General features: G+C 31.7%; 1 pseudogene; it reads left to right on the top strand.

Annotated features, from left to right (window-relative positions):
• Positions 1-668: 668 nt before the first annotated feature.
• On the top strand, positions 669-2137 carry LOC121433565 (annotated as a pseudogene).
• Positions 2138-8619: the final 6482 nt, after the last annotated feature.

Here is an 8619-nt window from a genome sequence, read left to right as displayed (position 1 = left end):
TACGGTGGATCCCTTCATTTGTAGCGAGTAAGGAAGCATTAATGATACCCTATTATTAGCTGAATCCCAGCTTTTATCTATATTCACTTCATGCTTCATGGCTTTGCCTTAGTGAACAGTGTCCTTTACTCATCAATCAAAGCTCATGCAAACATTTAACTCTAGCAAAGCTTTTCTGTGTTGTGCCTATTTATTCCTCCACTCTGTACCCAAAAGTCTGAAAACCAGTGCTTTTCATTTTTTATTTTTTCTGTGTCTATTATTTTACCTTATCCTGAAAGCCATAAACTGGAAAGAACAGAATTTTTCAGTTTTCCAGGCTACTTTTCTTTCGCTTAATACTATGAATTCATTATTTTTCTGTTTTGTGGTATGATAGTTCATATATTTTTATTGCTGAATATTGATTTGGTCTATACTTGTGCTATGGTCCAATTTCACACTTGATTATTGAAAAACATCTTCATGAGTGTTATAAACATTCCTATAAAGGGCAAGTATGGACATATGCTATCGATTCTTTTGGATAATACACAGGTGTGTGATTACTGGATTGTGTGAGAAGAGACTGTGAAGTTTTTGAGAATCAGCTTTTCAGTCTTCCTTTGAGACTGTGTCATTTTCTATTTCCATAAACACTTACATTGAAGCCCCATAGATAACATGAAATGGAAACAATTCTGGAGCAGCAACAGCTCACTCGTGAAGAATAGGAACGGCTCATGGATGCCATGGCCAAAGAGGTGCTCACAAAGAAGCCCGCACTTTGGGACCAAATCAGTCCCAACCATAGCATTCGGGCGTGCAGGATAGATACTCGGAGGTCAGTGGGAACCTGAGGGATTTGTATGATGATAAAGATGTACCGCAAAAGGAAGAACTCCGTGCTATTTCAGGACCCATTGAGTTTGCGGAATTATATAATGTACTCAAGCAGATAAAGGCATTTCATCAGAAACAGCCAAATAAGTTCTGTGTGCAAAGATGGGCAGAAGTGGAAGAGCTCCTGAAGACCTGAGATAATCCAAAGGAAGAAGCACTTGGAGGTCACAGACAAAAAAGGATATGAGAGCTACCTTGATCTCCATGACCTTACATACATTAGCCTGAATGCTTCTGAGAAGCTGGATTATATCATATATTTGTGTTTCCTTGACCAACTATTTGACAATGCTAAAGAAAGAATGCAGAGTATAGAGATACCTGGAAACATTGTTGGAATGCCTCCAGGATTACACAGTGTGAAGCCCCTTTAGAGTCTGTAGGAGCTCCTGGGGAAGATTCAGACCGACTTTGAGAAGGGGAAAATGGTAGCTTTCCTGAACGGTCGAAAGAAACAAGTCGTGCCCTGACCCATGCTGAAGCCCATCTTGACCTCTGTGCATTCTCCTCCTAGAAGGAGTTAAGTGGCCCTGGGTCTGAAGAGGATAAAATCGGCACCGTTTGTTTTAGGCCTGAAATGTGGCTGGGCCCTAGAAGAGCGAGTTCAGAGAGGCTATAGGACACCAAAGGAAAGTTTTGGAGTCACTCAACAAGTCTCTATTTACTTAAATTCCAAATCAAAGGGTATGAAGAGACACAATGAGATGAAGAAAGATACTGCTTTCCTGGAAGCTCGATTTATGAACAAGTGGAGATTCTTGGGGGCAGCAACAGTTCACTCATGAAAATGTAACAGTGCAAGCAAGCCAGGAAAGGAGAAAAGCGAGAAGAGAAGGAGAAGCAGATGAGACCGAAAGTGCAGGCACAGAGAATGAGTTTACTTACAATCCCAAAATCCTGCCCCCGGGCTGGGATGGCAAACCCACCCTCTACAAGCTGTATAAACCTTGTAGCCTAAATATCAACTACTGCTGTGAGATTTGTGGAAACTACACTTACCATGGACTGAAACCTTCCAGCAGCATTTTGCTGAATAGTGTTATGCTCTTGGCATGAAGTGTTTGGGCACGCCAAACACTGCCCACTTTGCAAAAGTAACATAGATTGAAGAAGCTGTCTCTTTGTGGGCCAAGCTAACACTGTAGAAGGCTTCGGAACGATGGCCAGCCCAACACCAACAAAGAGAATGAGGACTCCAGTGGAAATAATATGAAAAAGAAAACAGGACGATCTGAAAAGGCAAGGACTTCTCTAGCGGTCGGCTATGCACCATCTTCCCTCAGATCTGCTTTTGCTTTTCTTCCCAACCAAATGTTCTTAAAGACTTTTTGCTATGTAGTCTTCAGTCTAGTGTGCATTTTGTAGAAACAAGATACACTGAGAGATTGCAGAATTGTGATGAGCTTTATCTTTGCTTTATGTTTTAAAAAAGATCTGTGGAAAAATAAAAAGGAAGAGAAAAATGCCTCTTTTTCATCCTCTATAAAAGTTAATCCAGTAAATAATAAAGAATTGGGATTTTATAGTAAGTTTAGTGGTATCTTTTATACATTTTTATAATTTTCTCTTAAGGATTATTGTCTTTAAAAATGAAAAGTGTTCTTTAAAGCATTTTAATCTCCTTATTAAACTGTGCTGCTTCTAATTGTGTTGTTTTGCTCGTGAAAGTGACTAGATAATTTTCTGATTTATAGAGTATCAGAAATACGTTCTAGGCAATATTAGTTTGGATATGATACAATGAATTTTTTATATATAGCAGTTATTATAATGCTTTTGACATAGTTGGTCATTGATTCCTCTAATAAAATTTTATTTCATGCCATATATAATTTAGTAGTTGTCCTAGGTCCTGAAGAAATAAAATAAAACTACAAAGTGAAACCATAAAAGTTAGTCCTTCTAGGTACAAATTGACTTCAAAGTACAAAACTGTTAAAAGAAAAATAATATTTACAAGTTTACAAGTTGACAAAGCTTGTATATGATTTTGGGAATACACACATAAAATATTAGAATTGCCTCTGCTGCATGAAACACCAAAAGATTTATCAAAATAAACATAAATTGATCAATAAATGCTATCAGCTTACAAGAATTTATATTCTTTTTATAAACATATTTGCAACAGATAGCTAGATATAAATATCAATATTTACTTTTAACGAATTTCAGTATAATTGCATCATACATCATTTTTAAACATACTCAAATACAACTGGACTGACATGAGAAAATTGGGAAAGTTATACAAAATAAGAACTATATCATAAATTGTTGAAATTTATGTAATGGATCCAAGTAAGATGCCAAGCAAAATTATTATATAAAAGTTTGTGAATAAGATTCCTTTTATTTAGTTGAGAATTTTAAAATTATATATAAACCACAATTTTCTGAAAGTTTCAGTCTTATATATTTTAAATCTAAACATATGACCTGTAACCAAACTTTATGGCATCAGATGTGTGCTATTTTAAGGCCTTCAACTCTTTCAGTGAATTTTATCTCTATTTTCCTAATTACTTTAATTGGCTATTTGTGGAAATTAATAATGAACTAAAAAAAGAAACTTTGAAATTTAGAAAAATAGTGCCAAATAACATTGTTGTGTTTTTTAAGAGAATTTGTCTTATCAAATTTTTGTGCTATATACTTTTAACCTTTTGCATATCTTCTTGATAATTATAAACAGAAAAATATCAATAATATACTTAAAATCAATTTCTTTGTGGATATTTTTATTATTTGTCATAATTTTATTTACCTAATTTGTAAATATTTTAGGTTTATCATGATAATTTTAGAGAATATTAGCATGTGCTCATAGAATTGACTTATAAAATAATAAAATATAAAACAAAAATAATTATCAAGTCAATATGTATCAATATATGCACAAGGTAATAAGAGTCGTGTGTGCGTGTGTGTTATAATGCTTTCATTTTTCTAGAATAGCTCTTCACTACATTTAGCTTTGGGCAAAATATATTCTCAAGCATAATTGCATTCACATGTTTTCATTTGAATATAACCAAAAGGTTCTATTGGTGTGTTTTTCTATTCTTCTTTTATGGCATAATACGAGATCTGAGCACAGACTGTATATGGCTGATGAAACATAAGTATTTACTACCTCATCTAATACACAACCAAACTGCAAACATATGGACTAGAATCTGGAAATCATGGTAAGATGAATAAGTTAGATTTCATTAGAAACTCCCTGTCCAAAGCTTTATAAAACACTCAACTTTATTTGAAATAAAAACATATACATAATATAAAAGTTTAATTAAATAATTAAGTAGGTAGCCATGTAGAAATTCTAAATACCCAGAGATTTTTCTGTAAAATTTCTAAAGTCAGAGAAGAATGAATTTAGCTATAAAACATACTTTTGTAAATTATTTTCTCAAAATCATCCTTTCAGTATTGTACTTTCTGCTGTTAAAGTTTGTCTTGCACCTAAAATTGTGTGACATATTCCAAAATCACCACCAACAACAAAGCTTAAAAGTGTTCCTGTTATTCAGTAAGTTGACCAAGCCGTTATGAGTTGTATAGTTCATTTATTTTGGCTTAAATACAATATTTACTGCATTGAATGCTTTCAAGCTTTTATTTACGTGATATATTACAAACCTCCCTCAGTAATCACGTAGTAATTTATTTTAGGTACAAATATTTTATAATTAGTGTGTTCTGCTTTACCAAATGTCCATTATCATAAATAATTTTTAAAAATATGGTAACTAATTTCATGCAACAACAAATAAACTTAAATTTCTCAATTACTGTGATACTAAGCATAGTATCAGAGTTCTGATATTTTTAGTAAATAGCTTTATCAGTTTACACTACCAACAATAAAAAAGAACATCTATAGATCCAAGTTTCTTTTACTTACAACTGAATTCTTCAACAATTGTAGAAATTGTTTTGAATATTTTGTCCATATTAGAAATCCAATAATACATAAATAGGCTATATTAGATGGCAAATATGGTATTTAACTTTTAAGATAGATGATGGTGGCTGAACACGTTACCCAATACAAGATATACAATGATCTGCTAATCTATATCAAGGACTTTTAAACATTGGGAAGTAAAATAAGGACCAGGAAAAGGGATAACTTGTAGAATATCCAGTTGGAACTAATTACTTTAAAAATTAAAAAAAAAATCAAGAACCAAGACTATAGGAAAACTCTAAATAAAACTTAAACTAAAAAAAAAAAAGTATTCTTTCCTAGAATTTAAAAAAAAATTCAGCCATGGTAACAATTTGACTTAGCTCTGTTGACACATCTGCTTTCAAGAACAGCACATGGCAAACACATCATTAAACTATTGAATTAGGGGTTGTGTGAGGAATATTTTTGCTAGGCACTTTTGAATGCTAGCTATGCATATTATTACTTGAAGATCTACTCAAGCTGTAGAAGTGGTAAACTTAATAGTTTCAATAGGAAGATAAATGTATCTGCATTCAATATTTGGTACTCAAGTCACCTTAAAATGTTATTTGAAGATTGTATAATCTCCATTACTTAATTTTTGTCCAGATTAAAGATAGTTTCAAGCATATTTTAAACATATATGATTCTTTACTAAAAGAAATATTCTTAAGCCTTTAGTTCTTTCTCTACATCTCTACTTATTTCCCATTTTCACTCTGTTAAAAGATATTTTTATTCTTTATTCACACTTTTTGTTAATACATGAATTTTTGTTTTTATATTATTTACTGTCTTAGGGTAATTTTTTTTAAAAAGGTCACTAATTAAGCACAAATTTCAGTATTATTTAAGTGTAATTAGTTCTTAATAGTAATACATACCTATCCCAATATTAACTTTATTTTCTACTCAGCTGTTTGAACTTTTTAAATTAATATATAAAAATATGATGTGATACATACAAATATAGAAAAATGTAAGTACATAATGTAAGATGCTTTTAAATACACTTCTATTTTTCACTCCAATAAACTCTTCCTTGATTCAGTGCTTTAAAAGTTACATATTCATGGTCATGTTATGTAATTGACTTTATAAGTTAAAAACCTAACACTTTAGTCATTATATTGTCTGTTTATGAAGCAATAGTGAACACCAGCTGTTCTGTTCAATGATGCAGTATTTTAAATATAGCATCACATGGGCCCTCTATTCATAATGGCAACTCACTGCTTCTAGACCTTGATGCTCAAAAATGTTTGGCTGGTTTTGTTACTTTTCAAAAATTGAAATATAAATGTCTGTATGATATTATAAAGGTATTTAATTAAAATTGGTTCAAAATTGTAGGTAAGGAAAATTAATGGTAACATTATGATAGTATGCCTAAACATTAATCCTTGGCTCTTTAGCCATTATTCCTTAAATAATCGGATAATATGAACAAATATTCTGTTTTTCTATAAGCCATGTAAGTTCTTGGTACACTGATTGCAAACAATTTTGAAAGATGATCTTACTACATATTCCTAACTAGGCTAGAGCTAACCTTGTATACCAGGGTAACGTCAAAGTTGTCATAATATTTGTTTCCTATCTCATAAGTGTTGGAACCAGAGGTATATACTACCATACTTAGCTAAGAAAGTCAGATTTGATGAGCTATGAAAAAATTACAGGTAGTTAGTGTAGGAACTGTTGGAGATATGAAAAACCTGGATAGCGTCAAATGGGGAAATGTTGTTATATACACACATACATTCATACATGCACACATATATATGATATAAACATATGTATGTATATATAATAACCGCATCTATCTATACATAGATAGATATTACCTATCTATGCATGTATGTATGTATCTATCTATATGTCTGTATAGAACATCTATATAACACACATATAATATGTGTAGAGTGTAAAATATAAAAGTATTTAACTGTATACCTGTATACGTCTTAAAAACACTAAAATTACATTTTATTCTTTCTAACTCATATATTAATGATCACACTTTGAGCACCTGCATAAATGATTATTGAATCAAGGAATATTAGTAATAATGAGACATCATTAGTTTCAATTAAAAATATCCTTAAAATGAATTAATTTTAATTAGCTTTATAACAAAAAATGGATTGTTATAATTTTCCCCTAAGACTGACTATGCACATATCCACCACCCAAATGTATCTGCACCTGTAATTTCGAAACTTTAATAACTCAGAACCGTTCTGATAGGCATACTACATCCATCTTCACACTGAGTTGAGCTGATTTAATTAGGGTTACTAATCTAGCCCGATTGCATTCTGTCTCTAATGTCAATGAACACCCATTTGGTTTTAGGAACATAATTGAGATTTTGATCAATTTTCTCACTTATTACAATAATGCTGAGGTAAAATGTCAGCATGATATATCATTCAACCACTGAATGTAGATAAAGAGGTAACAGTAAAATTCTAATAGCGCTCTGGACATCCAAATTTACCTGTAAGCCACTCTAGGAACTCCCTTGAGGCTGGAGATTGAAATATGAAAATGATGCACATATAATCTTGTTAATGAGCAACGATTCAGTAAGTTGTCTCCTTAAATATTCCAGCATTTGTATTCCTATGACAAAGAAGTCTGAGAACATTTTTATTAGTCATTATTAATATGGGCATAAAGGTAGTGAGATAAAGATGTGACATATGTCCATCTTTTGTAGTTTTTTTTCTTTAAGATATATCTAAATAGTGATTTTAAATATTATTCAAAGTTTTCTTCCTCTAACTATGATTTCACAACTGTTTCCCAATGAGATTAAAGAATAATTTATTTTATACGTGAAGTATATCATCAATTGTTTCAACAAACTTCTTTTGTTCTTATGTGGGAAGAAATTTGATCTCTCCCTTCGTAGGGGCAATATTGGTATAAGAATCTCCAGTTTATGTGATCTCCTTAGCATCTGCATTCATTCCTAGAACTATAGAGCATTGACTAGGGCTATTTGTTGTTAGGAGGCCGCTTATTGATTCCCAGCTGCTCAGACCCAAAATAATAACATAGAAACTATATTATTTAAATCACTCCTTGGCCCTTTAGCTCTAACTTCTTTTGGCTAGCTTTTACATTTTTATTTAAATGATTTCCATTAATCTGTTGGCTAGCTTTTACATTTTAATTTAAACAATTTCCATTAATCTGTCTATTGCCACGTGGTTGTGGCTTACTGGCAAATTTCAGCATCTGTCTACATGGCTTCTCTCTCACTCGGCCTTTCTTTCTCCCAAAATTCAGTTTAGTTTTCCTTATCTACCTAAGTTCTGTCCTATCAACAGGCCAAGGCAGTTTCTTTATTCAGCAATTACATTCAAAGCATACAAAGGAAAATCCCACATCACCTCCTTTTTTTCTGTTTAAATAAAAAGGAACATTTTAACATTAACATAGTAAAATTACATATAACAAGACAGGTATCAAGCAAGAATTATAGTTACAATATTTATATCTATTTTATCTTTTATCACAACTAACGAAAACTATAACTATCCTCTCTATTTTCCTATATTTATTAATTATACATTACAACTATAACTATCCTTTCTATTTTCCAATATTTATTAATTTTACATTACATTTTTAAATGAGCTGCACAAACAATACCTTAATAGAGAGCAGAAATAAACATGCACAGTATAGCAAAATTGACCTTCATTTTGTATCTATAAAGCAAGATCTATACCAGTGCAAAGTATCCATCTCTATAGCAGCTA

This window comes from Microtus oregoni, unplaced genomic scaffold, assembly GCF_018167655.1.
Source record: "Microtus oregoni isolate MIOR12 unplaced genomic scaffold, Mior012 000040F_ref0000088, whole genome shotgun sequence".
Classification (NCBI taxonomy): domain Eukaryota; kingdom Metazoa; phylum Chordata; class Mammalia; order Rodentia; family Cricetidae; genus Microtus; species Microtus oregoni.
The sequence above is the reverse complement of the archived record's forward strand: the minus strand, read 5'-3'. Positions and strand labels throughout refer to the sequence as shown.